This window comes from Macaca nemestrina, chromosome 8 (genome assembly GCF_043159975.1).
Source record: "Macaca nemestrina isolate mMacNem1 chromosome 8, mMacNem.hap1, whole genome shotgun sequence".
Lineage (NCBI taxonomy): Eukaryota > Metazoa > Chordata > Mammalia > Primates > Cercopithecidae > Macaca > Macaca nemestrina.
The window spans coordinates 72,979,533-73,006,855 of NC_092132.1; the positions used below are offsets into that span (position 1 = coordinate 72,979,533).

The 27,323-nt window shown below is 37.4% G+C and overlaps 1 long non-coding RNA gene across 4 annotated transcripts in view; it reads left to right on the forward strand.

Moving 5' to 3' along the window:
- LOC105483592 (uncharacterized) overlaps nt 1-27,323 on the forward strand; it is an 80,451-nt gene that overhangs the window by 14,912 nt on the left and 38,216 nt on the right. For 2 of the 4 annotated variants that reach the window (XR_011606949.1, XR_011606950.1), the window contains exons 5-6: nt 2,044-2,160; nt 4,654-4,841. This is a non-coding gene — a long non-coding RNA (uncharacterized lncRNA). Of the gene's footprint in view, nt 1-2,043; nt 2,161-4,653; nt 6,415-27,323 lie in introns of those variants that run through there. The other 2 variants (XR_988425.2, XR_988427.2) reach the window with 1 other exon arrangement.

Below are 27,323 nucleotides of genomic sequence, written 5' to 3' on the forward strand. Positions count from 1 at the left end.
CAGATTCAGGGACTCGGTCGTACAGGCCTTGCAGGCTGTTCTAAGAGGTTTGAAAATTATTCTATGTGGGATGAAGAGGCACCAATGGGTTTTAAGGCAGAGAGTTATAGAATCTAGTATTTTAGCAAACAATCTGGGTAGAGTATGGATTACAGAGGAACAGAAATAGAGCACAGAGATCAAGGCTGCTGTTGATTTAGTGCATGTGTGTTGATGTAGCTTGGGTATGGTGGAGCCAGCAGATATGCAGAGAAGTGGATGGAGTTGAGCTGTGCTTTGAAGATAGAACAGACAAGACATAGTAATAGATTGCTGGTGGTATACGAAGGAGTGAGAGAAGCAAGAATAGGTCTTAAGTTTCCAGTTTATGCAACTGATGAATGGAGACATCATTTATAGGATGGAAAATATAGAAGGAGAAATATATTGCAAGGAAAGGTCAGGATTTCAGTTTTGGACATGCTATTCTCACTACCTTGATTCTCACTATCTTGATATCCCATCTCCTCATGGATGTGGCCCTACATGGGGCACGTGCCCTAGTTAGTGCTGGTAGGAAACATGTTTCCAGGTAGCTGAACGCGAATGAATTCACAGTGTGGTATCTATGTCTGGTGGCCAGTAAAATGCTGGAAGACATTTACCATATTGAGATTATTTCTGTTTTAAATGGAGAGGCAGAGTTTAAGAAAATTTATTGGTTCACGCATCTGAAAAGTTCAGGAGTGCTTCAGGCACAGCTGTATATGCAAGTGTCCAAATGGTGTACTCTCTCTCTGTTTCTCTCTCTGTTTCTCTCTCTCTGTTTCTCTCTCTCTCTCTCTCTCTCTGTCTGTCTCTTGTCTCCCTTCCTGTCTCCACCTCTTTTTCTTCTGTATTGCTTCATTCTCAGGCTTTTTCTGCCTGATAAGATGACTGTTAGCTTCAGGTTCACACAGACCTCATAGCTCCCAATCTCCCAAATCTCCTGAAATATACAAGCCTCTGCCCTCGGGCCCACGTGTCCTGTGCCAATCATGTCTAATTACTATAGGAATGGAGGAGTTCTTCTAACAGCCTGGATCACATGTTCAATCCTGGGCAGGGCAGGGCTGCCTCTACTAGAACCACAAGAAATATGCTCTGCAAAGAAGAAAGTGGTTGTGTTCCTAACAGAGGGAGGACTATCAGGCTGGCTAAAACCTAGTCAATGGAAAGAAATGATGACTTTGTTTTCAAAATTGTTTTCTACATTTCTTCTCTTTGGCAGGAATTGCATTGCCAGACTAATTGTCTATTAAAGCTAGATAATGACACATCTTTACCTTCTGTATGTACAAGAATGTTTACATTTCTATTTGTAGAAGGCATGCATCCACACCATTCAGAGGTGGTATCTTGTAGTCAAGCTACAAATGCAAAGGAATTGTGGAAACAAATTCAAAAAATAATAATAATCTGGAGGGGAAGTGGGAGGTAGATTGAAGAATATAGATGAAATAAGAAGGTAGAAATAATTAGTGGAGCTGGGTTATGAATAAATAATGGTTTTTCTATACTGTCCCTTTTTATTTGTATATGTTTGAGTTTTTCCTTAATAAAGGGTAAAAAAAATTAAATGGTAGGGATTGTTGGTGAATAATAGGCAGAACACATCAGTTTTTTAATGACAACTGGAAATTATTGTTTCCTGTTTCAAGTCATTCTTCCTAAACTCCTGAAATAGCATTATGCCACAGGCTTGGGAATCTGCACTAAAAATCATAGCCCATAATTAACTGATTACCTGGGTCAAAGGCCAGGAAAAGTTTAAAAAAAAAAAAAGAAAACTGCAAATAACCTTAGAATATTCTCAGTAGGTTTCTCTATAACGTGTTAATGTACATGTAAGTTGCCATAATGGAAATGTCATATGTTAGACCTATCTGCTCTTTGTCTAGAATTTTGACCCACTGAGTCCAGGATTACAGTCTTTTAAAAAGGAGACAAAAATTTCAAATGGAATGTGTTAAGATATTAGGTTTAATATCTTGAGAGCACTAAAAATTCCTTTTTTAAAAATAGGATAGCCTGTACTGTGAGTTCCAACCATGGAGTTGAAAAGAGAGAGTAAAAAAGAAGAAAAGAAAAATCAAAGACCAACATCTACTCATCCACTGCAGTCCCTGTGCAGTCCTGAAGGTGACAGAATTTTCCACAGACACTTTATTTAGCTTAAGCCTTTTAATCCTCTCTAGCATATGAGTGAACAATACCAACATCTAGTAAGGAATTCTATAAAGTTCATAGCTCTTGACCTTGGTTTATAGAGTTAAGTAAATAAATTTACTAGGAGCTAAGCAAGAATAACCTAAGTCTCTCTCTGATATTACTCACCTTCATACCTTACATATCTACATTTTTGTATTATATCTAGTGATCACACTTAGGTCCTCTGGGATGAGTTTATTGTTTTTGTTTCACTGAAAATGACTGAAGACACAAGAGTTTTAACATATTTTGGTTTTTAATAAGGCTACAGTCAGTTTATTTCCATTTTTACTTAATATGTCACCTCACTAACTTGGCTATGGTATATAAGTGTTGTCAGGGTGTATAGGCTAAAATAGCAACACACTCACATGGTAAAATAGTGTCTAGCTTGTTACAAACATGCTATCTACTTTATTTGAATGATTTTCCCTCAATGAATGTTTCTGTTAATCTGACTTCGTCTGTATAAAAATATTATGAAAAAGAGAGTATGAAGTATGATTTATTTCACCTGTCCCCTTGCTTGTATGAACTTAAGGAAAAGGAAAGTCAGAAAATGTCCTCTGAGGGTAAAGTGTTGGCCAGATGGCTGACCTCTATAGTCATTCTTAGTTCTGCCATATTGATTGGAAACACCACCTTAGAGAAAAAGGATCTAAGGCTTTTGTCATTACTATCTTATTTCCTTTGTCCTTTGTTTTTGCTTGGTAATTGATATGGTTGGTATACCAAGAGGAACTTTTGAGCGCTGGGCACAGATTTTCACATCCAAAAATAAACAAATAAAGAGATTCCAGCCAATTCAACTGAGTGCAGAAGCTCACTACAGTCAAGTGGGATTTAGCCACACAATGGATATGTGTTAAGTTGATAAATGTGTCCTTGCACTGATGCATTTGCTTCTGTGCTACATTTGGCACTAAATACAAACCCTTTCCAACTCAGTAATTTCAATTCCTTCCATTAAACTCTACATGTTCATCTTTTTTGTTTTTCTGACCATCTGTCATCAGAGTTACCATAAAATTTGAAAATATCTTTGCTAAACTGAACAAATCACTTTTTTCATGAATCAACAAGATACCTTTTTTCAATGACCCAAATCCTTTAGAACAAGGGAAAAAAATTAGTTTCTTTCTTCCTTTGAAACTAGTAGTAAATTAGTGGGTGAATTGAGGCCACACATTTTAAAAACATCACTGATTTTCACCATTTTATAGGTGTGGAGTTCTTCTTAGAGCTATTTAAAACATATTAAATAAATTATAGTTCATTTTGTTGCTCGAAGGATTTTAGGTTCAATATTGTACCAAGTAGCCCATAGTCTAAGCCCCTAATGCAAAATCTTATACATTGTAGACACTAAAAAACAGTTTCTCAAATAAATAAATTTAAAAATTGAATATTGTATATTTTGTTGAATTACAAATAACGCTTTTAAATGCCTAACACAGGACTGGCATACAGTAGGCATCCAATACATGCTAGGTAAAATTGACATGCATATTGAACAATAATATGGTTTGGCTGTGTCCCCACTCAAATCTCATCTTGAACTGTAGTTCCCATAATAACCATGTGTCATGGAAGGACCCAATGGGAGGTAATTTAATCATGGTGGTGGTTACCTCTATGCTGTTCTTGTGATAGCGAGTGCATTCTCACGAGATCTGATGGTTTTATAATGGACTTTCCCCACCGTGCTTCACTCTGCACTTCTCCTTCCTGCCACCATGTATTTGCTTCCCTTTATGCCATGATTGTAAGTTTCCTGAAGCCTCTCCAGCCATGCTGAACTGTGGGTCAATTAAACCTCTTTCCTTTATAAATTACCCAGTCTCAGATACGTCTTTATTAGCAGCATGAGAATGGACTAATACAAACAACTAGATATAATAGATGTAAATAAATGACTTTATTCATAAATGCATTGAATCAAAAACTTTTTATTAAGAACCTATTCTTTCCCAAAGATGGTTCTAGTACTAGAGAAAATAGAGGTGCAGTCCCGGATGCAGCAGATTTTACATGCTGTGGAACAATAGATATTAACCCAATAATTACTCTTAAGATTGAGTGATGGGAAAGTACTTTGAGAAAGAAACCTGGTTGTGTGAAAGAATATAACAGAGAAATATTCTGTGTACTGGAGTTGGACAAAAGCTCAGGAAGACTTTCCTATAGAATTGATTAAGCTGAGACCCAAAAGAGAAGCAGAAAAGATAACTGGAATGAAAGTTGGGGGTTTGGAAAAAGAATAGTGTGTCTGACATGATTCTGAACAGTTAGAAAAGGCCAAATTATGTAGATCCTTGCAATAAAGCTACTTAATGATTTTGAGTGGTGATGCTAGAGGTGTAGTAGGGTGGTACACATGTGAAGCATAATTAAATTTTATTTAAATTGGTAATCTGATTACAGAATTGAGAAGTCAAATGAATGGAAGAGACCTACATGATTAAAACAAAACAGTGACCTCTCCGAGTTGAGTTGAAGACAGGGGAGTGCTGGAGCCACACATGTACTTGGACGACCAGACTGTGTGCATCTCTTCCTGATGCTGCATTCAGTGACATCACATTGGTAGTTTGAAATCAACCGTAATGGAGGTATTTATGGAAATTGGCAAATGTTACAAATGAAAACTTTTCTTCCCTGGAAAACCAGTTGTTAAACATTCACCAGCACATCACTGATTGAAGAGGAAGGAAGATGATTGGGTCAGGGGAAGTGAAGGTGGCTAAGGATGGTAGGGTAATTTGATTTGCTCAGTAAATGACCCATGCCTTTCAAACTTAATAGTTCCAGCCATCTATGAATCTTCCATGGTTCAGTAACTTTATGACAGCAAAAATAGTAATACATCCTTGTTGCAAGTGCCTACTGTGTGCCAGCAATGTACTTGGTGTTCTTCCTAGGCACCTTATGCAATTTTAGCAACTTTATTAGTTGAGAATTATCATGCATATCTTACATGGGACAATTCTGAGATCAAGACATTTCAATGACTGCTCAAAATCAATAATTATAGAGGAAGAGGATTTGAAGTCAAGGCTTTCTTCTTCAAAAGTCCAAGTTTTTCTTACATTCCGCCTCTCTCTTTTTGTCCCTGCCTTCACTCCTACATGCACAAAAGTGCTTTTTTTTTTTCCTCCACCACTTTAGATTCCATAGCTCAAAATATCATTGCCACCAGGAACCAAGATATCAAAATTAGAATAAATAAAATCACAAAAGGAGTTTGAAAATATCAGATAACATGGTACTATGGTTGGAATGTCTGTGTCCCCTTCAACATTAATATGTTGAAACCTAAGGCCCATTGTGACAGTATTGAGAGGTGGGGCCTTTGGGGAAGTGATTGAGTCATGAGAGTTTTGCCCCCATGAATGTGATTAGGTGCTATTATAAAGAGGCTTAAAGCCCTTTCTGCCCTTCTGCCTTCCATCATGTGAGGACACAGTGCTTGTTTCTTCCAGAGGACATAGCAACAAGGCACCATGCTGAATAAAGAGACCAGGCCCTCATCAGAAACCAATCCTACTGGTGCCTTGATCTTAGATTCCCAGCCTCTAGAACTGTGAGGAAATTTATTTTTGTTATTTATAAATTACCCAGTCTCTGGTGTTTGTTACAGCAGCACAAACAGACTAAGTAAGACACACAGTAAAAATAGTGCTGAGACCCCTGAAAGAAATAAATAAAGTAGAGCAGGATAGGAAAGTAAGAACTTACTAGAGGGGCTAAACTTTTATCTAGATGTTGAAGAAAGCAACAAAGTAAAAAAAAAGTTCTACCCCTGCACTTTTGTTATGTAGGGCAACGAATTCTCCTCACTTCATCAGAATTAAAAATGTTTGCTCATCTAAGGCCACCACTAAGAAAAAGAAAAGCAAGCCACAGACTGGAAGAAAATATTTACAGAGACTCGTATTCAGAACATACATTAAGAACTCCTGTACCTCAAATAGTAGAAGGACACATACTCTATTGAAAACTGGGCAAAATACTTGAATAGGTATTTCATAAAGGAAGATGTATGAATCATTAATAAGCACCTGACAAAGGTCTTATCATCATCAATCATTAGGGAAATACAAATTAAAAGTGCAATAAGATACAGCTATACACAATAGAATAGAAAAATTAAAAAGATGAACAACACAGCATTAACTTCCTATAGCCGCCATTAAAAAGTACCAGAAATTGTACTTTTTGGTGTAAATTCATTGCTAGCCTTCTTTGGACTTATATTTGATTCTATCTTAGGTTTACATGAGGTTTTAATTTTTTTGATTCCTTCGAATTATTTAAATCAGTTTTATTTTCGGAACACTTTTGATTAGCTTTCTTGGTTTCTTTCTTTTTCTCCTCAACTAGATTTTTAAAATCTATTTCTTTTTTAGTCTGGGTTTTTTTTTCTTCTTTATTTTCTTTTGTTTCAACACTTAGCTATCTTCATTAGAGAGATTGGAATAAGAATCTGAAAGGTCATAAAAACTTTTCAAATCCTCTGTAGTGCTATGGTTAATGGGGCGCCCTCTTTTATCCACAGCATAGTTCAGCTTGAACTTCTTGTCATGAAACATAGCTCGAAATCTCTTGTAAATTTTGGCTTTTCGATCCTCTTCTGGCATTTCCCAAAATCTCACGTCCTTTGCAAACCATCTAAACTGCTGGTCACTCATTATTTCTTGTCTGAATGACATTTTTAATTTTTAATCTTGCTGAACAAATGCTTGAAGAAACCAAGTACATCTGGAGTTAAACAGCAGACATTTATTGTCTCACAGTTCTGGAGTCTAGAAGTCTGAGATCAAGGTGTCAGCAAGGTCAGTTCCTTCTGAGACTGTGAGGGAGTTTATGCCGGCTTCTGGGGGTTTGCTGGCAATCTTTGGTACTCCTTGGCTTGTGAATACATCACCCTAATCTCTGGCTTCATGTTCATGTCATTTTCCCTATGTGTTTATCTGTCTCTATGCCCAAATTTTCCCTTTTTATAAGGACAAAGTCATATTGGATTAGGCCCACTCTAGTGACCTCATCTTATCTAATTACATCTGCAATGGAACTGTTTCCTAATAAGGTCACATTTTGAGCTATTGGAGGTCAGAACGTCAACATATTGTTGGAGACTGACACAATTCAACCCATAAAAACACTAAATGTTGGTGAGTATATGACACAAGCAGAATTTTTTTATGTTGTTTGGTGGGAATATAAAATGGTACAGCCAGGCATAGTGTCTCGTGCCTATAATCCCAGCACTTTGGGAGGCCAAGGCAGGTGGATCACCTTAGTCAGGAGTTCAAGACCAGCCTGGTCAACATGGCGAAACCCTGTCTCTACTAAAAATCCAAAACTTAGCTGGGAATGTTGGCATGAACCTGTAGTCTCAGCTACTTGGGAGGCTGAGGTAGGAGAATAACTTGAACCCAGGAAGTGGAGATTGCAATGAGCCAAGATTCTGCCACTGCACTCCAGCCTGGGTGACAGAGGGAGACTCCATCTTAATATAATATAATTAATATAGTATAATATAACCTCTTTGGAAAATATTTTGACAATTCCTTACAAAATTGAATAGTCACCTACCTTACGACCCAGCAACTCCACTCATAGCTATTTGCCCAGTGGTTTGCTGGATAAATACAAGCTTATATGAACTGATTGTAATGTTTTTTGAATTTTATTTTTATTCAAGGGAAAAAATTTATTCCTACACAAAGCCTTATAGAATAGCATCCATAGTAATGCCATTCATAATATCTCCCAAACAGAAACAACCCAATTAGCCAAATATCCAATTATTCAACAAGTAAATGAGTTCTCAAGTTGTATACCCATATAATGAAATACTATTCAACAATAAAAAGGAACAACATTTACTATAAAATAAATTATATAAATTTTAAAATAAATTATATTAAAAACAAAAGAAATAAATACTCAAAACATCACTCTCTAAATATTTTACCACGTTTTACTACTATCTATGCTCTCAAGGCTATATATGCCTATTTTATTTCTATTGTGAAAATGTTGTATAATGGTGTGCTAGTGTACATTTCTTCCCAACTCTGCTTTGAGATAAATCAGGTTGATGACTAGAAATTGGTTATAGTGTGAGTATTTACACAAGAGGAATTGGCAAAATTTACACATTAGGCCTGGATATATTGTCTGGTTGATTGCCTAAACTTGAGAAAGTGAAGAATGTTGATAATGCAGAATAAACTTAAAAGTGTGTTATATTTAAAATAGAAAACATAAAACGTTTAGGAAAAATCAGAGATGAAAATCTTTGGGACCTAAGACAGGGTGAAGATTTCTTGCACCTGACACCAAAAGCAAGATAAATAAAAGGAAAATTTGATAAATTGGATCCCATCAAACTTAAAAGCTTCTGCTGTAAAAGTCCCTGCTAGCCAGGCACGGTGGCTCATGCCACTTTGGGAGGCTGAGGCAGGTGGATCATGATTTCAGGAGTTTGAGACCAGCCTGGCCAAGGTGGTGAAACCTTGTCTCTACTAAAAATACAAAAATCAGCTAGGCACTGTGGCGGTCACCTGTAATCCCAGCTGCTTGGGAGGCTGAGGCAAGAGAATCGCTTGAACCCAGGAGATGGAGGTTGCAGTGAGCTGAGGTTGTGCCACTGTACTCTAGCCTGGGTGACAGAGCAAGATTCCATCTATAAATAAAATAAATAAATAAATAAATAAATAAATAAATAAATAGTCCCTGCTAAGAAGACAAAAAGACAAATTACAGACTGGGGGAAAAAATTGCAAACCACATATTTGACAGAAGCACGTATCTAGAATAGTGTCTAGAATTCTCCAAAGTCAACAGTAAAAAAGCTAAACAATCCAATTTGAAAGCAGGCAAAATACATGAATAGACATCTCACCAAAGAGAATATACAGATGGTAATTAAGCACATGAAAAGATGCTCAATATCATTAGTCATTAGGGAAATACAAACCAAAACCATAAGAAAGTATCAGTACAAACCCATCAGCATGGCCAAAAAAAAAATGATAATACCAAATATTGGTAAGGATGAGGAGAAACTAGATCATTCACATGTTCTCATGGGAATGTAAAATGGTACAGCCATTTTAGAAAATAGTTTGGCAGTTTCTTTTAAAACAAACAAATATATGTACTATTCTAACCAGCAATTACACTCTTAGTGTTTATTAAGAGATATGAAAACTATGTTCACACAAAAACCTGTGCAGGAATGTTTATAGCAGCTTTATTCATGATAGCCCCAAACTCAAAACAACCCAAATGTCTTTCAATGGGTGAATGGTTAAACCAACTGTGGTACCCCGGGTATTGTGGAATACTATTCAGTAATCAACAGGTATGAACTATTAGAAACATGCAACAACTTGGGTAGGCCTTACAAGAATTATGTTGATTAAAAAAAGCCAGTTTTGAAAGGTTATATCACAACCGGGATGTAATGAAATTATAGAATGGATCACACATTCCTGGTTGCCAGGAGTTACTATCTGGGGGCCAAGAAGGGGACAGGTATGACTATGAAGGAATAACAAGGGCATATTTGTGGTGATGGAACAGTTTTGCATCTTGGTGGCGGAAGTTTCATGAAGCTACACATGATAAAATTACACACACGAGTGTCTATAACTGATGAAATCTGAATAAGCTCTGTGAATTGTAACAATGTCAATTTCCTGGTTTTTATATTCTCCTGTGGCTATGTAAGGTGTTAACAGTGGAGGTGGAGAAGTGAAGGGTGTATGGGACCTCTGCGTATAATTTTTTACTTTTGTGAATCTCTAATCATTTTGAAATAAACTTTTATTTTTAAAAGCATGTATACTCCATAGCTGTCACATTGTGAATAACAGAAAAAGTGATCAAATCATAGATGTATTGCAACCATCATTGGCTTAGGATTTAAGAATTTGGCAAGAATCAGTGAAAGCATTATTTGAGAATTAATTGGCTAAATGAACATTACAATAAAGAACATGATGTATTTTAGTTGTTTAAAGTGGTATGCTACATACATCTTTTATATCAGTAAAATTCATAGTCAACTTCTATATATATAATTATGTATATATGTGATTATTAAAAGAGGGAGGGAGAAGGATCAGAAACCTCTTCTTTATTGTGTAATGCAAGCTAATATATGTAGGAGGAATGATAGAATTTTTTTTATTTATAAAGAACAGAAGTTTATTTCTCACAATTCTGGAAGCTGGGAAGTACCAGATCAAGATACCAATAGGTTCAGTGTCTGGTGAAGGCCTCTTCCTCATAGATGACACCATCTGTGTCTTCTCACATGGCAGAAGGGAGGGAGGGGTCAAAATAGGGGTACAAACAATGTTTCTTCACATGGAAGAGGAGCAAAAGAGAGTAAACTCACTCCCTTAAGCCCTTTTATAAGGGACCTAATCGCATCCATGAGACCTCTGCCCTCATGGCTTAATCAACTCTTAAAGGCCCCTCCTCTTAACATTATCACATTGGCAATTAAATTGCAACATAGAAATTTTGTGAGACATATCAAACAACAACCATTGTCTTATAGCTCAAATCTTGTCAGCCATTAATTCAGATAGGTCTCAGCCAGGCAATTCTATTTTTGCATGGTATTGACAGAGGTTTAAGAATCACAATTCCACAACAATGAAGGCAATACACGACTAAGGAAACAACCATGGATTTCACCAACCACTGTGTGAAATGGTTTTGGGAAACAGGTTATTTACATGGTTTCAAAGTGCTTCTTCTCAGATTATAGATTAATTACAAAGGAACAACATTACCTTTATTGTGAAAACGCCTTGCAGTCACCGCCTCAGCCAGGTGAACAAACTGAATATCAATATTGGGACACGCTGATCTTGTATACTTCCTGATGTGAAGAATGAGAAGTACCCATCACTGATGTACTGTTCTTGAGAAACATGATTAACCTGAATTTAATCTTTAGGAACAAATTGATTAAATCTGGAGTATGGGTAGTTCTTCAAAATAGAATGTCAATGGGGAAAATGTGAGTAATTAGTGGCTAAGGTGAAATGGGGTTCTTATTATAACCAGGTACATTAGCTATCTATTGTGGTGCAAAAAAAAATCCTCAAACCTAGTATCTTAAAACAATAATAAACATTTATGTTTTTTACATAGTGATATGGTTTGGCTCTGTGACTCCACCCAAATCTCATGTCAAATTGTAATTCTTTTTTTTTTTTTTTTTTTTTTTTTTTTTTTGAGACGGAGTCTCAAGCTGTTGCCCAGGCTGGAGTGCAGTGGCACGATCTCGGCTCACTGCAAGCTCCGCCTCCTGGGTTCACGCCATTCTCCTGCCTCAGCCTCCTGAGTAGCTAGGACTACAGGCGCCCGCCACCGCGCCCGGCTAATTTTTTGTATTTTTAGTAGAGACGGGGTTTCACTGTGGTCTCGATCTCCTGACCTTGTGATCCGCCCGCCTCGGCCTCCCAAAGTGCTGGGATTACAGGCTTGAGCCACCGCGCCCGGCCAAATTGTAATTCTTAATGTTGAGGGAGGGACAGAGGGATGGTGACTGGATCATGGGGGTGGATTTCCCTCTTCTTATTCTCATGATAATCAGTGAGTTCTTAGGAGATCTGGTTGTTTAAAAGTGTGTAGCACTTCCCCCTTCACTCTCTCTCTCCCGCTCCACCATGGTAAGATGTGTTTGCTTCCCCTTCACCTTCCACCATGATTATAAGTTTCCTGAGGCCTCCCAGCCATGCTTCCTGAACAGCCTGTGGAACTGCGAATCAATTAAACCTTTTTTTTCCATAAATTACCCAGTCTCCAGTAGTTCTTTATAGCAGTGTGAGAATGGACTAATACACATAGTTCTGACCATCAGGAATTCTGGAGCAGCTTAGTTAGCTGATGATTCTGGCTCAAAATCTTTCATGAGATTGCAGCTACAGTCATTTGAAGCAGCAGACAGTGCATAGCAAATAGGTTTTGTGGACACCATCATTTTTGTCATATTGTCTTCTGTTTGTTCACCTCCTTTTAAAAATGTAAAATCATTCTAAGCTTTAGGACTACATAGAAACAGGCCACAGGAGGGATTTGGCCTATGCACTGTAGTTCATTGGCCCCTGTTCCACGCTGGATTAGGGGTACACGATCTGCTTCCACAGCAGCATATTCACCTGATATTTAGCAGGAGGCCTCAGTTCCTCGCCATGTGGACCTCTCCACGTGGTTGTTTAAGTGTCTTCAAGATGTGGCAGCTGCCTTCCCCTAGAACAGGGGCTCTAAGTGCAAGACCAAGGAGGAAGACATAATTCATCTTATAGCCTAGTCTTGGAATTCATACATGGTCACTTTGGCCATGTTGGAAACAAACCATTAAGTAGCTCTCACTCAAGGGGTAGGGAACTCACTTTTCAAGGCAAAAATTGTCCAAAAAATTGTGTGCAAGATTTAAGACTACCACTCCAGCCTTGTCTTCTATGACTGTCACTATAATCCTAATATTGAAACAATAATTAGCAAACAGCACTGGGCATTAAGAAGAATTATCTTGTTTACTTCAAATACCTTCTGTATTTATTAACTGAAGCAAAAGACATTTAAACAGAACTATCTCTTTTAAAATGGCTATAATATTGACAAGTATCTTAAAACCAAATTAAAGTTGGCCTTGAAATTTGAACTAATGCTAGCATGAAAACTAGTAAGGGGAAAGGAAAGGTGAGTTACAATGTCCCTCTCAATGTTTTCATGCCTGTTACCACTGAAATAATAATCATACTATTGTTTTGTGGGTCAGTAGTTACAATATATGTGATACCATCTAGGAGATAGACTAGCACATAAAAGATACTCATTAAATCTGAGATTATTTTAACACAGAAGGGTAGCCTGTTTTTGAGACATTACAACTTTGGAATGACCATTGGAAGCTAGCAGGGTGAGATGTTACCCTCAACCCCAAATTAAAAACAGAAGCAACCACAAAGCAACACATACAAGGAATAGTGTCATTTTTGTCCTTGTCAGAGCAGGTCTGTTACATTGAGAAGTATCCTGCATTTATAAATGGACTAAGAGATGAGTATACTGGCTTTGTGTCCAGGATGTGTGGTCTTCCTATTTAAAGATTATGGTGCTTCAAGGACTCCAGAACAGGTAAGCCAATACTAACTCTATTAATACAGGGCTTTCACATCAGCAGTAGAGGGTGAACTTAAAATAAAGTAGTTAGAATTCAGTTGCCTTTGGAGAGCACACACATATTTTTTTGTTAGCACTTAGCATAAACACGAAATTACATTTCTTTTACACCAGGGATTTTAACTATAATACTGAAATAATGTGGCAAACTAAACTACTGTGTCAAAAATAGTTTTGAAGTTGTTGATTTTTATGCAATTGAACAATGATCATCATCACAGAAAGGTCACCTTGACATTAGGGCTTCTATTGACCATTTTCACCACGTTAACTTGAGGCATTACATAGACAGCTCAGGTGTTTAAAAATGACCAGCATATGTAGCTGGATGTAGTTGCTCATGGCTACAATTCTAACTACTCAAGAGGCTGAGGTGGGAGGACTGCTTGAGACCAGGAGTTTTAGACCAGCTTGGGCAACATAGGGAGACTGTCTCTAAAACAAACAAACAAACAAACAAACAAACAAAATTTAACAACCAGATCCAAAGAGTGGTAAAGCTAGTAATTTATCACATGTATATCAAGAACATCAAGGGACATAGGAAAAAAAGCTCACATTAGAATTGTATGTTTAAGGTTCCCAGAGGATGTCAAAAATTACTTTTAAAAATCTTTTTAAAAGAACCCCAAAATCTTTTACAGGATTCTTATGTAACTAAAGGCACTAGTTTCAATATTTCTCAGGTTTTTCTAAGATTCTTTGGAGGAGAGGGAGAAAGGAGTCATCCCTTTGATATAAGTTGCTTTATTTTAAACAGTCACAATATGCTGTTATGACCCTTAACAGATTTCTCAAAGGCAAAGATTGTTGGAGTGACATGATAAAACTAAACCCATAATAAGTCGGAACAAAGATACTATTTCCTCCTAATATTATGAGCAACCTTGTTGCTTTTGGTAACTTTAGATTCTTGGAAAGGACTAATCAAATGGTAGCACTGCCTCAGCTCAGCTATCAAACATGATGGTGCTAGAATAAATTAATAATTTATTGACTGAGTCCTTTGGGGATGGGGAGCATTGCAAATAAATGAACTGGAATATAACACCAGGAGATGCTTTTCACTCATACCATTTTCCCTCTGACTTGGTTTTTTCTCCACTATCTGCAAACCTGTTTAAAAAACTCCAAAATCCAATTTTTTATACATCTTTCAGAAAATGAAACTGAGAATGATTGTAATCTTAGGAGATGGCTGAATGTTTTCAGAAGGATTTCCTTTTGCCCATCATTGGTGTGCCAGCTTTGGGTTTTCTGCTGCAACCTGCAGATCAAAGGGGGTGATTGGAGAGGTCTTGCTTTCCTAATGTTTCTAGCAGTGGAAGCATTTGACAATTTGGGTTTTTTTTCTTTTTAATTTCTTTTCCTTTTGAATTGCTTCTGTGCAACGTCACATGATTTTGAATACAAATCTCCAAATCTCCACTTGTAGGAATAGTTTCAAAAGCAAGGCTTTAGGTCCAAGGGGAAAAAAAGGGGGCCATCTTTGGGGGTGTGTTATGCTGAATGAAGGCCCTAAACATTGCTTATGTATTCATAAGCACGTTCATAATAAAGTACCATGATGTTGTAAACAATAATTGGTGACAACACTGTGCATATGAGACTGGAAGAATAGTTAGACTAAAAGGGAGAGAGTTTTGATTTATACAGAAATATTCTGGTGGTTATCACCGGTAAGGGCAAATGAAATACAGCAAAAAAGTGTATTTTGTTTTAATGGACTTTTGTAAAATATTTTTAAAAGCTCATTTGAATTTGTGTTAGTGCTCCTTGAAAACTTCAAGAAACTTGACAGATGGAGATCTTAATAAAATTAAATTTTAGCCAGTTTTGAAATGACAATACCAAATATTTTACAAAATTATTACCTGTCTTTCTGTAGAATGCAACTTCGCAGTACCCGAGATTAAAGAAAAAAATGGGAAAATGTGCCTCACAGAGAACTGAAACACTCTAAATCATCTAATCTTAGAATTCTTAAAATTGGAAATCAGAAACTTATGAAAGATTTGTAGCTGTGCTCAGGAAATAGCTTAAAAATATGTATTTACTGCTGTATTACTCACGAAAGATGTGTACAGCAAACAACCTGATATCATTGCAGCTTTGTCATTTGAGCATTGTAATAAATAAATTTCAAGTTCAACCAAACTAAAGAATAATACAATGAATTTTTTAAAAGAGCCATGCCACAGCCCAAGAAGTGTATTTTAAACATCACAACCAAAGCTCTGTTTTCAATGGTGTGTTTCATTCATCTATCTATTCATTCACGTGGTCAGTCAGTCAGTCATCATGTAGTATGTTGAGCCTCTCCTATATGAGAAGATCTATGCTGGTCAGAGACAATACAATAGTGGGGAGGTTGGGCATGGTTTCTGTCTGCATGAAGTTTACATTCTGGTGAGGGAGCAAACAATCAGCATACCATTTAGAAAATCAAACAGAAAAAAAAAAACGTGTCATAGTAATTCATCTAGGGGGAACTGAGCTAATGCTTTGAGAAAGAGACTAAAAGAAGAAAACCTATTTTTGGCAGCATGATCAGAGATGGCCTCTCTGAGCGACCTGAGGGACATGTAAGGTGAAACTGAAAGTGGAGGAGGAGTGGGGAATCACTCCAAAGGGAGAAACTATACATAGGAATGAGGAGCGAGCAGGTTGAAACACCTCTCCAAATATGTTTGGTTGGGAAAGGGTGCAGCAACCATGGCAGTTGCTGGAGACGAAGATGCAGTCAACAAAGGTTTGACCCCAGCTTCCTCTCCAGCAGGAAATTTCTTTGCCTTTAGGAAGGAGATGCTAGAACATATAAATATGCTGATGAGAATTATCCTATAGAACAAAATGGATAGATGATGCAAGAAAATGGGAATATAATTGCAGGCTGGGGAATCTCTTCAGGCAGTAAGAATAGTTGCAGACATACAAAGCTTGAGGGGAGAAGAACATCCCCTGGGAAAGATGCAGGTGTGAGCTGTGCAGCTCCAGTGGAAAGAAGGGGAGTGGGTTTGTGTCTGACAGTTTCTTTTTGCTCTGAAGTATGAGGGGAGGTCATCCGCTGTCAATGAGAGTGGAGGGGGCTATAGGCAACAAATGAGAGAAGTGTATAACCACTCGGAGCCTCCCGAAGAATGAGATGATATTATCATAGCCATTCTTTAATGCACTAGTTTAAGAGTGAATGCTTAATAAGCCTCTAACTGCTTCAGAGATATCTTCCTGTAGGTCTTGGTTGCTCACTTGTCAGTGAATTCAACATAGGAATTATGTCACGTTTCTTGATTGTAGTTGAAGCGCTAAGTCTCTCTCTTGTACTGGGGAGTTAAACTGGAACCAAAGAGACATAGGTCATTTGTAATAAAATTTGTTGCTAAGAAATTAGAATAACTGCTGGTAACATCACAACTCTTCACACCCACTCCAACCAAGAGGGGCTGCCATTATCTTCCTAAAGGCTCTTAGAGAGAGCCGTGCTGAGGGGCACCAGAAAAGAGAAAGCAATTTTAGGAACCCCCCAATCCTTTTCTTAGGAGAAGGGTTAGAGAGAAAAAGGGTCATGGAAAATGGACTTGACTGTTCTAGAAAGATGTCTGAGCTTCCCCCAGACTTAGGAGATGAAGGAAGCCAGGTATCTCCCTAGGACTCAGGCCTCCACATGAGAAATACCACAGAATGCTGCCTCTGTGGTCAGAGGGGAGGATAGGCACAGGGGAACCTTAGGGGTTTCCTGAAGTGGCTGGTGGGAACAGGAGAATGACCACAGTGGCCTGAGGCCAATGTAACAGTACCAAAGAAGGTGGTGCCATAGACCCAGGCCTTGGTGTTCAGACACTATGTAATTCTGAGATTTCCATATGGTCTCATAGAGGAAAGAAAAGAGCCTCCAAATTGACATTGAATACATTTCCATCCTGCCCTAAGTGAAGGGTTGGGGGAGCATGGGACATTGGAAGGGTTTAAATTTTAAGAAACAATTGTGAATATTCTGCTTCTGATTAGTATGTAGAAAGCTGCAGGATACTGTCATCACCCTTGAACAGTGAGAAAAATCTGGACAGTGCACAAAATTGTAACTTTTCCTGAGCCTATGAGGGAGCTGAGTAGGTAGGGCATCCAGGTGCGCTGAATTCCAAAGAGTGACAACTCCTCCAAGGAGAGATGGGGTGCCTTTGGCAGAGCATGGGAGGAAGAGAAAGACGTAAATAGCTGAAATGTTAGTCAGTTTTTAAAGGCAGAGTGTAGGTTACCCTGGCAGGTAAGAATCTGGGGAAGCCACGACACTAGGCAAGTCTGTGCTCCTTCACAAGGTCTGTGCCATGGGCCCCCATGGCTCCCTCTTGGAAGCAGTTTTAGTTATCTTTTGCAGTGTAACAAGTCCTAAAACTTAGCATCTTTAAACACCAAATGCTTAGTATCTGTTTCTGTGAGTCAGGAATCTGGGCATGACTTCTCCAATTTCTCTGATTCAGCCTCTCACAGGCTGCAGTCAAGCCATCAGTTGGAGCTCCCGGAATGTCAAGGCACAGCCTAGGCAGGATCTTGTTTCAAGCTCACCCACGTGGTTTTTGGTAGGATTCACTTTCTCCTGGGTTGCTGGACTGAAAGCCTCAGTTCCTCACAGAGAGAGAGAGAGAGAGAGAGAGAGAGAGAGAGAGAGAGAGAGAGACCGTATCACTGTCTTTTATAACCTAATTTCCCAAGCAATGACCCGTCACATTTGCCATATTCTTTTCCTTAGAATGAAGTAACTCACACCCAAGACAAGGGGGTTACACAGAATAAAACACACACATACACACACCCATAGGCACATGAATTTGAGTCAAACTGCTGAAAACCAAAAATACAGAAAATACTTCGTAGGCAGCCAGAGGAGAAAAGAAACATAGAGAAACCAAGATAAGAATTAAAGCAGACTTATCCTCATAAACTATACAAGTCAGCACTTCATACCTAGTGACAATATCCTTCAAAAATAAGGCAAAATACTTTTTCAGACAAACAAAAGCTGAGAAAATACATTGTTGGGAGGCAGGAGGAGGGAGAGCATCATTACAAAGAGCTAACACATGCGGGGCTTAATGCCTAGGTAATGGGTTGATAGGTGCAGCAAACCACCATGGTACATGTTTACCTATGTAACAAGCCTATGTGTCCTGCACATGTATCCTAGAACTTAAAATAAAATATAATTTAAAAATTTTAAAAAGAAAATACATTGTCAGCAGACATGCACCATAGGAAATGTTAAATGAACTTTTTCAGGCGGACACAGTATGATAACAGATGGAAATTTTAGTCAATATATGGAAAAATGAAGAGTGCCATAAATGGTTAAAATGGTGTCACACAGAAAAGAAACTTTCTTAACATTAAACTTTTGAAGGGATAGTTTAGTATTTAAAGCAAAATAGTAATAAATGTATTGTGAGTTTAAAACACAGGTAGACGTTTCCATAGCCATTCACCATTCACCATTTAAATGTTGTTTCAGCATTCAAAAATCAATATAACTCACCAATTTGACAGCTTATAAAAGTAAAACTACATGCTTTGCTTAATAGATACAGAAAAATAATTTGATAAGATTTAACACCCATTCATCATAAAAATTCTCACTAAACCAGAAATAGAAGGAAACTTCTAGAATCTGATAAGGATCATCCATGAAAAACCAACAGCTAACTTAGACTGATGATGGAAGTCTAAATGCTTTTCCTCTAAGATAAGGAAGAGGCAAGACTATCTACTCTCATCACCTCTATTCAACATTGTATTGGAGGTCCTATTCAGTGAAGTAAGGCAACAAAAAACCAAAAGAGACGCAGATTGAAAGTAAAAAATGTTGTCTTTATTTGCACATTTAATCCATATATAAACAGAAATAATCCAAAATACCTACAAAAATATAAACATCTATTGTTTTTCCATATAATAGTAACAAACAATCAGAAATTTAAAATGCACACCATTTATAATAGCATTAAACCAGGAAATATTTAGGGAGACAGCTGACAAAATATGTGTGAGACACAAATTATTTGTAAAAATAAAACATAGCTCATTAAATATACCATATTCACATGTTAGAAAATTTAAAATTGTAAATATGTCAATTCTTCTCCAGTTGATCTATAGATTTTTATATGTTTGTATAATCCTAATTAAAATACTAGCAGGCCCTTTTCTGGAAATTGACAAGCTCATCTTATTCACATGGAAAATCAAAAGACCTAAAATAGCCAAAATTTCTGAAAAAGATTAAACAAAGTTTGGGAACCCACATTACCTGATTTCAAAACTTACCATAAAGCTTTAGTAATTAAGACAACGGAAAAACATATTGATCCATAAAACTAAATAGAATTTCAAGATAAACTTATACATATATAGACAACTGACTTTCAATAAAGATGCCCAGGTAATTCAATGAGGGAAAGAGTAGCCTTATTGAGAAAATGATGCTTGAATGATTTGACATCCATATGAAAAATAACTCATGCCTCATGCCACATGCAAAATATTGCTCAAAATTGATCACAATCTTGAATGTAAACCATGAAGCCATAAAACATCTGGAAGAAAATATAGAAGATCTTCCCAGGTGAGAACACTGGCTTTTTGAGATTGAGGATCTTGCTGAAGTATACGCAGGTACTAAGTGGACGAGCTGTGATTCAATCCAACAGTTTGACTCCATAGTCCACTTCACTTTTAAACTCCTTCCCCAAACTTCCCAGTGTTTTAGTTATTGCTAGGTAAGGCGTCTTCTGGTGCCAGAAACATGAAGTTCTCTTGTGGATGGCCTCTCTTCTTCATTCCATTAATGCTGTTTTGGTTCATCCCTTCTTTAATCTACTGTGCCTCTCTCTTAACCTGCTTCCAGTGCATTGTAAAAAAAAGTGACTGGGTTACTTTTCTAAATAAGCAATATTAATCACAACATTTAACTGCCTAAAATTCTCTGTTAGCTTGTTATTATAAAATATAAATACAAATCCACACCTATAGCATTCAGGGATTTTCACTTGTAGTCATATTTCCTGCCATGCTCCCCACACTTCTCTCTTTTTACTATCTACTCTCATGCCTGCCATGCTAGGCTTCCAACCTATCTCTTGGGAAGACAGACCCTTTGTTCAGACTTTCTTCTGCTTGAAATATATCTTCAATTTTGCCTCTTTGTGTCTGTTAGGATTGCTTTCAGCTACAGGTAACAGGAAACCCAACCACAGTGTTGAATACAAGGTTGGACTTAAGATCCTAGGAATTAGAAAGCCTAGATTATTTTCAATTATGCAAAAATAATAGTTAACAGCAAGTGACAATTATTAGGTGCCCAACACTCTCTTAAGTACTTTAAATCCTAAAACAAGCTCATGATAGAGATACTTTTATCATTCCCATTTTACAAATGAGAAACCTGGGACACAGAGAGGTTAGGTGAGTTGACCGTGGTCACACATTTAACAAGCAGAAGAACTAGTCCAGCTCCAGAGTTGGTGTTTTTAACCATTATGGTGTAATCTGCAGAAAGCTATTTAACTTCTCTGAGCTTTAGGTTTTACTCACAGCATGTATCCAGCTGTGGGGAACCAGGATGAAATCCTTCAGGATCATCAATAAATCCTTCCCTGCAGAAATATGTGTCATCATAAAACCATAAACCTTTATACTCTTGTAATCCAACTTGTAAACCCATGCAATCAATCACCTAAATGATTAACCAATAAATATTTGCTGAGTACTTAACAGGCAATAAACAATAAGAATATGGTGATGAGCACAACAGAACTACTTGAAGAAGTGAATATTAAGGAAATTATTTTACAATTGCATAACTGAAAATGATAATAATAGTTTGAAAGAAATATTTGTGATGAATTGAGAGTATAATAGGAGTTACAAATTTAGATGGATTTATGTGATCAGTCATGAGGAAATATATGTAATGGCACATGACTGAAAGCAAATCTTGAACAATTAATTGATGATTAGCTCAAATGGCATTGCTACTTGCAAATCAAAAAAGTGAAATTCACACAACCATGACTGATTTAACTTAAGAGGCTGCTTGCATTGAGGCTTTGGAATAGCATAAATCTTCTCTTTTGAGATAGCTAGGCTTCCTTCCCGAGTGACCCTTACCACTCTCCAGGCATAGCTTGTGGTTTACATTTCTTTGCCTTGCACAATCTTGAAAGTTATGTGACTGTGACTACAAACATGAAAGATTTGGGGAACTCCAATTTACTGTTGTTCTACTCTAATAAGCTTTTTCCTAACACTGACTGCTCTTAGTGCTGCTCGTGATCTCTGAACTAAATGGAACTAGAACTAATAAATGACTCAAAGCCTCTCTGAGACAGATAGAAGTTCAAAGGAAATACCTTATAACATAAATGTAGGTAACAGAGCCCCTATCAAGAGGATTTGCAGGATGGCATGATTGGTGAATTTATTATATGAGGAAGAGGCCCTTGGCCTTGCAGATCCAGATAACCTTTTTTTTTTTTTTTTTTTTTTTTTTTGAGACAGCTCACTGTCACCCAGGCTGGAGTGCAATGGTGCAATCTTGGCTCACTGCAACCTCCGCCTCCTGGGTTCAAGTGATTCTCCTGCCTCAGCCTCCCAAGTAGCTGGGACTATAGGCGCGTGCCACCACGTCTGGCTAATTTTTTTTTTTTTTTTTTGTATTTTTAGTAGAGGCGGGCTTTCACTGTGTTAGCCAGGATGGTCTCGATCTCCTGACCTCGTAATCCACCTGCCTCGACCTCCCAAAGTGCTGGGATTACAGGCGTGAGCCACTGCACCTGGCCCGGATCCAGATAATCCTACTGGAGTCATAGAACTTATCAGACTTGAGAATCCTGATTTAAATTTACAAACTAAACACACATGAGTTTATAGTGTGCAACAAGAAATATAACTTATTAATAGACAATGAGAAATTTAGCAGTCTGAATACAGCAGTCAGTCAGACCAGGGTATTTGCTCCTGGTGAGATAAAATACCTAGGAATCCAAATTTTCAGCATGGTAATGGGGAGTGTGAAGATGGGACAAAAGGAGTCATCTGGATTATCCTGATAATTCCAACTGATTCTATCCCCTAACTATGTTTTGGATCTATCCACTCTCCATCTTCCCTGCCCACACTGTACTTCTGGATGCATCACTTATTTTCTGGACTCTATAGAGCAAATGGCCCACTCACAATCATATTAGTGGAGTGAGTTCACTGAAACATCAATCAGATCATACAAATTCTCTGCCAAAAATCCTTTTATTGGCATCCCATTCTTCATAAAACAAAGCCCTGGCTCCTTTGCATGGCTTTCAAGCCCCCAAGTGAACTGGTGCCTGCCAACCTCCCCAGCCTCCTCTACTTATCATCCCCCACTCATGCTCACTCATTGAACCTCTTTGATTTCCCATAATGCACATGTCCCATTTCACTTTTAACATGGTGTTCCTGGACTTTTCTTGATCTCGGTGTCTTCATCCCTCTATTGTCCTGGATAACTTTTATTGATCCTTTGGAAATAAGCTTATCCTCACTTCTTCTATAATACTTCCTTTCCTTGGTTCCCTCTTTGTCTAGTTGAGTTGCTCTTGTTGTCCTCCATAGTCTTTCCTAGTTACTTAAATGTCTTTCCCACTGGACTACATGGTTAATGAGGCCTGGGGTCACATCATTCTCTGAAGAATCTGCAAAGGCAGAAGCTATGTCAATCTCAATCACTGTTGTATTCCTGGTACCTAGTAGAATGCATGAGGTTCAGTTGATGCTAAATAACATCTGGTTAAATAAATGTATCAAAGTATTATAAATTGATTGTACATTTTCATACTTGCCAGAGAACTTGGTAGTCCACTTCTTATTGCTGTACCTCGATCCAACGCCAAAGTATGGTTCTTAGGTTCCCCACCCCCAAGATAAAATCTCCTATGTACTACTTCAGATATATCATTGGCAGCAGTGAGTGTAGAGAGAGTTTCTTATTCTCATTTCTGGAATAAGAAAAAGATTGTTTCTAAATAACATTTTGAATGTTATTTGCTGCTATCTATTATGGTTTCATTCTGTACTTCAGATATTAGGGGTTCTTTGCTGTCACCCCTGCCAACAGACAAAGCCACTGGACTCATCACTAGAATAATGGCACAGAGCCGATTCTTATTATTCTGAGGTAATGAAGAGAACATTAATTGGACAGAATAAGAATGAGCTAGTAAGGGAAAGAATGCACTTTACAGGGATAGAAATTGTTCCTGAATCGAGATCTTCATTAGTTGTTCCAATGCTTGGTCCCAAATGGATTTCTCCCTGATTTTCAATAAAAAAAGTAAAAAGTAAGCTAAATTTAAGAGTAAAAAACAAGTTATTTAATTTAACTGAGATACCTTAAATTCCTCAGGACAAGTCATGATAATTTCCCATGACACCTAGACATCATCCTCCATATTGCTTGAAAATAACTATTTTCATTCCCCTCCAAGGTTGTTCTCAGGTTTCAGACAGAGGCACTTGTTTATATTTGAAACTTTGAGAATTATTAAATGCTTATGAAGACATTACTGGAAATATCATATTTTGAAATATTAAACACACAGTGTTTTTGTATTAGACTTTGCTGAAGTAACAAATAGCTACAAAGCCCCAGGGACTTGTAGCAACAGATTCATTTCCCTATCCCATTATAGGTGGTCTGCAGGTTGACCTGCCATCTTCTCTTTCTGAGCTCCAGGCATAAGGAGTAGCCCCTATCTGGGATGTATTGTTCTCGTGGAAGAGCAGAAAAGTGCAAGAGACTAAGTCCAATCATACAATTTCCTTTAAAGCTTCTGTGGGACTAAAGCACAGAGCACATCTATTCATATTCCACTGGTCAAAGCAAGTCACATGGCTAAGCCCAGGACCAATTGCACAGGAAAGTATAACCCTCTTACAGTTATTAAGAAAGTGAATTATTAAGAACAAAAACATCATTACCACAATTGCTTATCCAGACACCGCTTCCACTAAAATTTTCACTCAGGAATATTTTTCAGCAAATCAAATTTATCACATAGTTTTAATTCCATTATATAGATCATTGTAGATTTCCAATACTTGCTCCATATCATACTTTTCATGAAAATTATCTTTAATGGTTACATAATGTTTCATTAAATTGAAGAACCATGATTTCTCTACAATGTGGCTATTTAAATTTCTCCCAGTTTTTTGCCCTTATAATGATCCCTAATTGTGTTATGAAAATCTTGGTCTATAATTTTTTTTCTGGACATAAAATCCTCTCTTTTGATTCGATACCCAGAAGAATAATAACTGGGTCAAAGAGTGAATATTTTTAGAGTTCTTAAAATAATTTGACAAATTACTTTTCAAAAGCATGGTAACAATTTTTACTCCTGTTTGCAGTATATAGGAAGGTCCATTTGTGCTAAATTCTTACCAGCAGTGTTATTATTAATGATATGAAATATTTATAAAACCATTCCTTGCCCAGGTATATGTGACCCCTCTGATTTTCTTTGCACCTCTTTTTCCTATCTGAATCTTTCTCCCTTCACTGGGCTGAAACCTCACAGGTCAGGGACTCTGGGTGTCCAGTAACTAAATTATCATCATCTTGTATGTGCCTGTTTAATAAAGGCCAGTTGAATTAATCAGCTGCTGAATAAGTAAATAAAGGAGTTAAAATGGAATCTCACTTTTTTTAAAAAAAAATTCTTTGTTTACTACAAGGTGAAGCCTTTTCTTTTTATTTTATTTTATTTTTTTAAGTTCCAGGGTACATGTGCAGGATGTGCAGGTTTGTTACATAGGTAAATGTGTTTCATGGTGGTTTGCTGCACCTATCAACCCATCACCTAGTTAGTAAGCCCAGTATGCATTAGCTCTTTTCCCTAATGTTCTCCCACCACCTGCCCTCCCCTGACAGGCCTCAGTGTGTCAGTGTGTGTTGTTCCCCTCCCTGTGTCCATGTGTTCTCATTGTTCAGCTCCCACTTATAAGTGAGGACATACAGTTTTAGTTTTCTCTTCCTGTGTTAGTTTGCTTAGGATAATGGCTTCCAGCTTCATCCATATCCCTTCAAAGGACAAGATCTCATTTATGTTCATGGCTGCATAGTATTCCATAGTGCATATGTACCACATTTTCTTTATCCAGTCTATCATTGTTGGACATTTGGGTTGTTTCCATGTCTTTGCTATTGTGAGTAGTGCTGCAGTGAATATGCATTTGCATGTATCTTTATAATAGAATGATTTATATTCCTTTAGGATATACCCAGTAATGGGATTCTGGGTCAAATGGTATTTCTGGTTCTAAATTTTTGAGGAATCACCACACTGTCTTCCATAATGGTTCAACTAATTTACCACCAACAATGTAAAAGCATTCCTATTTCTCTGCAACCTCATCAGCATCTGTTGTTTCTTGACTTTTTAATAATCTGCATTCTCACTGGCATGAGATGATTTCTCATTGTGGGTTTGATTTGCATTTCACTAACGATCAGTGATGTTGAGCTTTTTGTCATACGTTTGTTGGTCACATGTATATCTTTTTTTGAGAAGTGTCTGTTCATATCTTTTCCCACTTTATTAATGGTTTTTCTTTTCTTGTAAATTTGTTTAAGTTCCTTGTAGATTCTGGATATTTGACTTTGGTCAGATTAATATATTTCAATTTTTTTCTCCCATTCTGTAGGTTGTCTGATAGCTCTGATGATAGTTTCTTTTGCTGTGCAGAAGCACTTTAGTTTAATTAGATCCCATTTGTCAATTTTTGCTTCTGATGCAATTGCTTTTGCCAATTTCATAATAAAATCTTTGCCCATGCCCATGTCCTGAATGGTATTGCCTAGATTTTATTCTAGGGTTTTTATAGTTTTGGGTTTTGCATTTAAGTCTTTAACCCATCTTGAGTTAATTTTTGTATAAGGTGTAAGGAAGGAGTCCAGTTTCAATTTTCTGCATATGGCTAGCCAGTTATCCCAGCACCATTTGTTAAATAGGGAATCCTTTTCCCATTGCTTGTTTTTGTCAGGTTTGTTAAAGATCGGATGATTGTAGATGTGCAGTTTTACTTCTGAGTTATCTAATTTTATCATTGATCTATGTGCCTTTTTTTGTACCAGTACCATGCTGTTTTTGTTACTGTAGCCTTGTAATTTAGTTTGAAGTCAGGTAGCGTGATGCCTCCAGCTTTGTTCTTTTTGCTTAGGATTGTCCTGGCTATATGAGCTCATTTTGGTTCCATATGAATTTTAAAGTAGTTTTTTCTAATTCAGTGAGGAATGTCAATGGTAGTTTAATGGGAATAGCAATTGAGTCTATAAATTGCTTTGGGCACTATGGCCATTTTCATGATATTGATTCTTTCCATCCATGAGCAAGGAATGTTTTTCCACCTGCTTGTGTCCTCTCCTATTTCCTTGAGTGGTGGATTGTAGTTCTCCTTGAAGAGGTCCTTAACTTCCCTTGTTAGCTGTATTCCTAGGTATTTTATTTTCTTTGTAGCAATTGTGAATGGGAGTTCATTCATGATTTGACGCTCTGCTTGTCTGTTGTTGGTGTATAGGAATGCTTGTGATTTCTGCACTTTGATTTTGTATCCTGACTTTGCTGAAGTTGCTTATTGCTTAAGGAGCTTTTGGGCTGAGTTGATGTGGTTTTCTACATATAGGATCATGTCATCTGCAAACAAAGACAATTTGACTTCTTCTCTTCCTATTTGAATACCTTTATTTCTTTCTCTTGCCTGATTTTCCTGGCCAGAACTTCCAATACTATGTTAAGAATGGTGAGAGAGGGCATTTTTGTCTTATGCCAGTTTTCAAGGATAGTGCT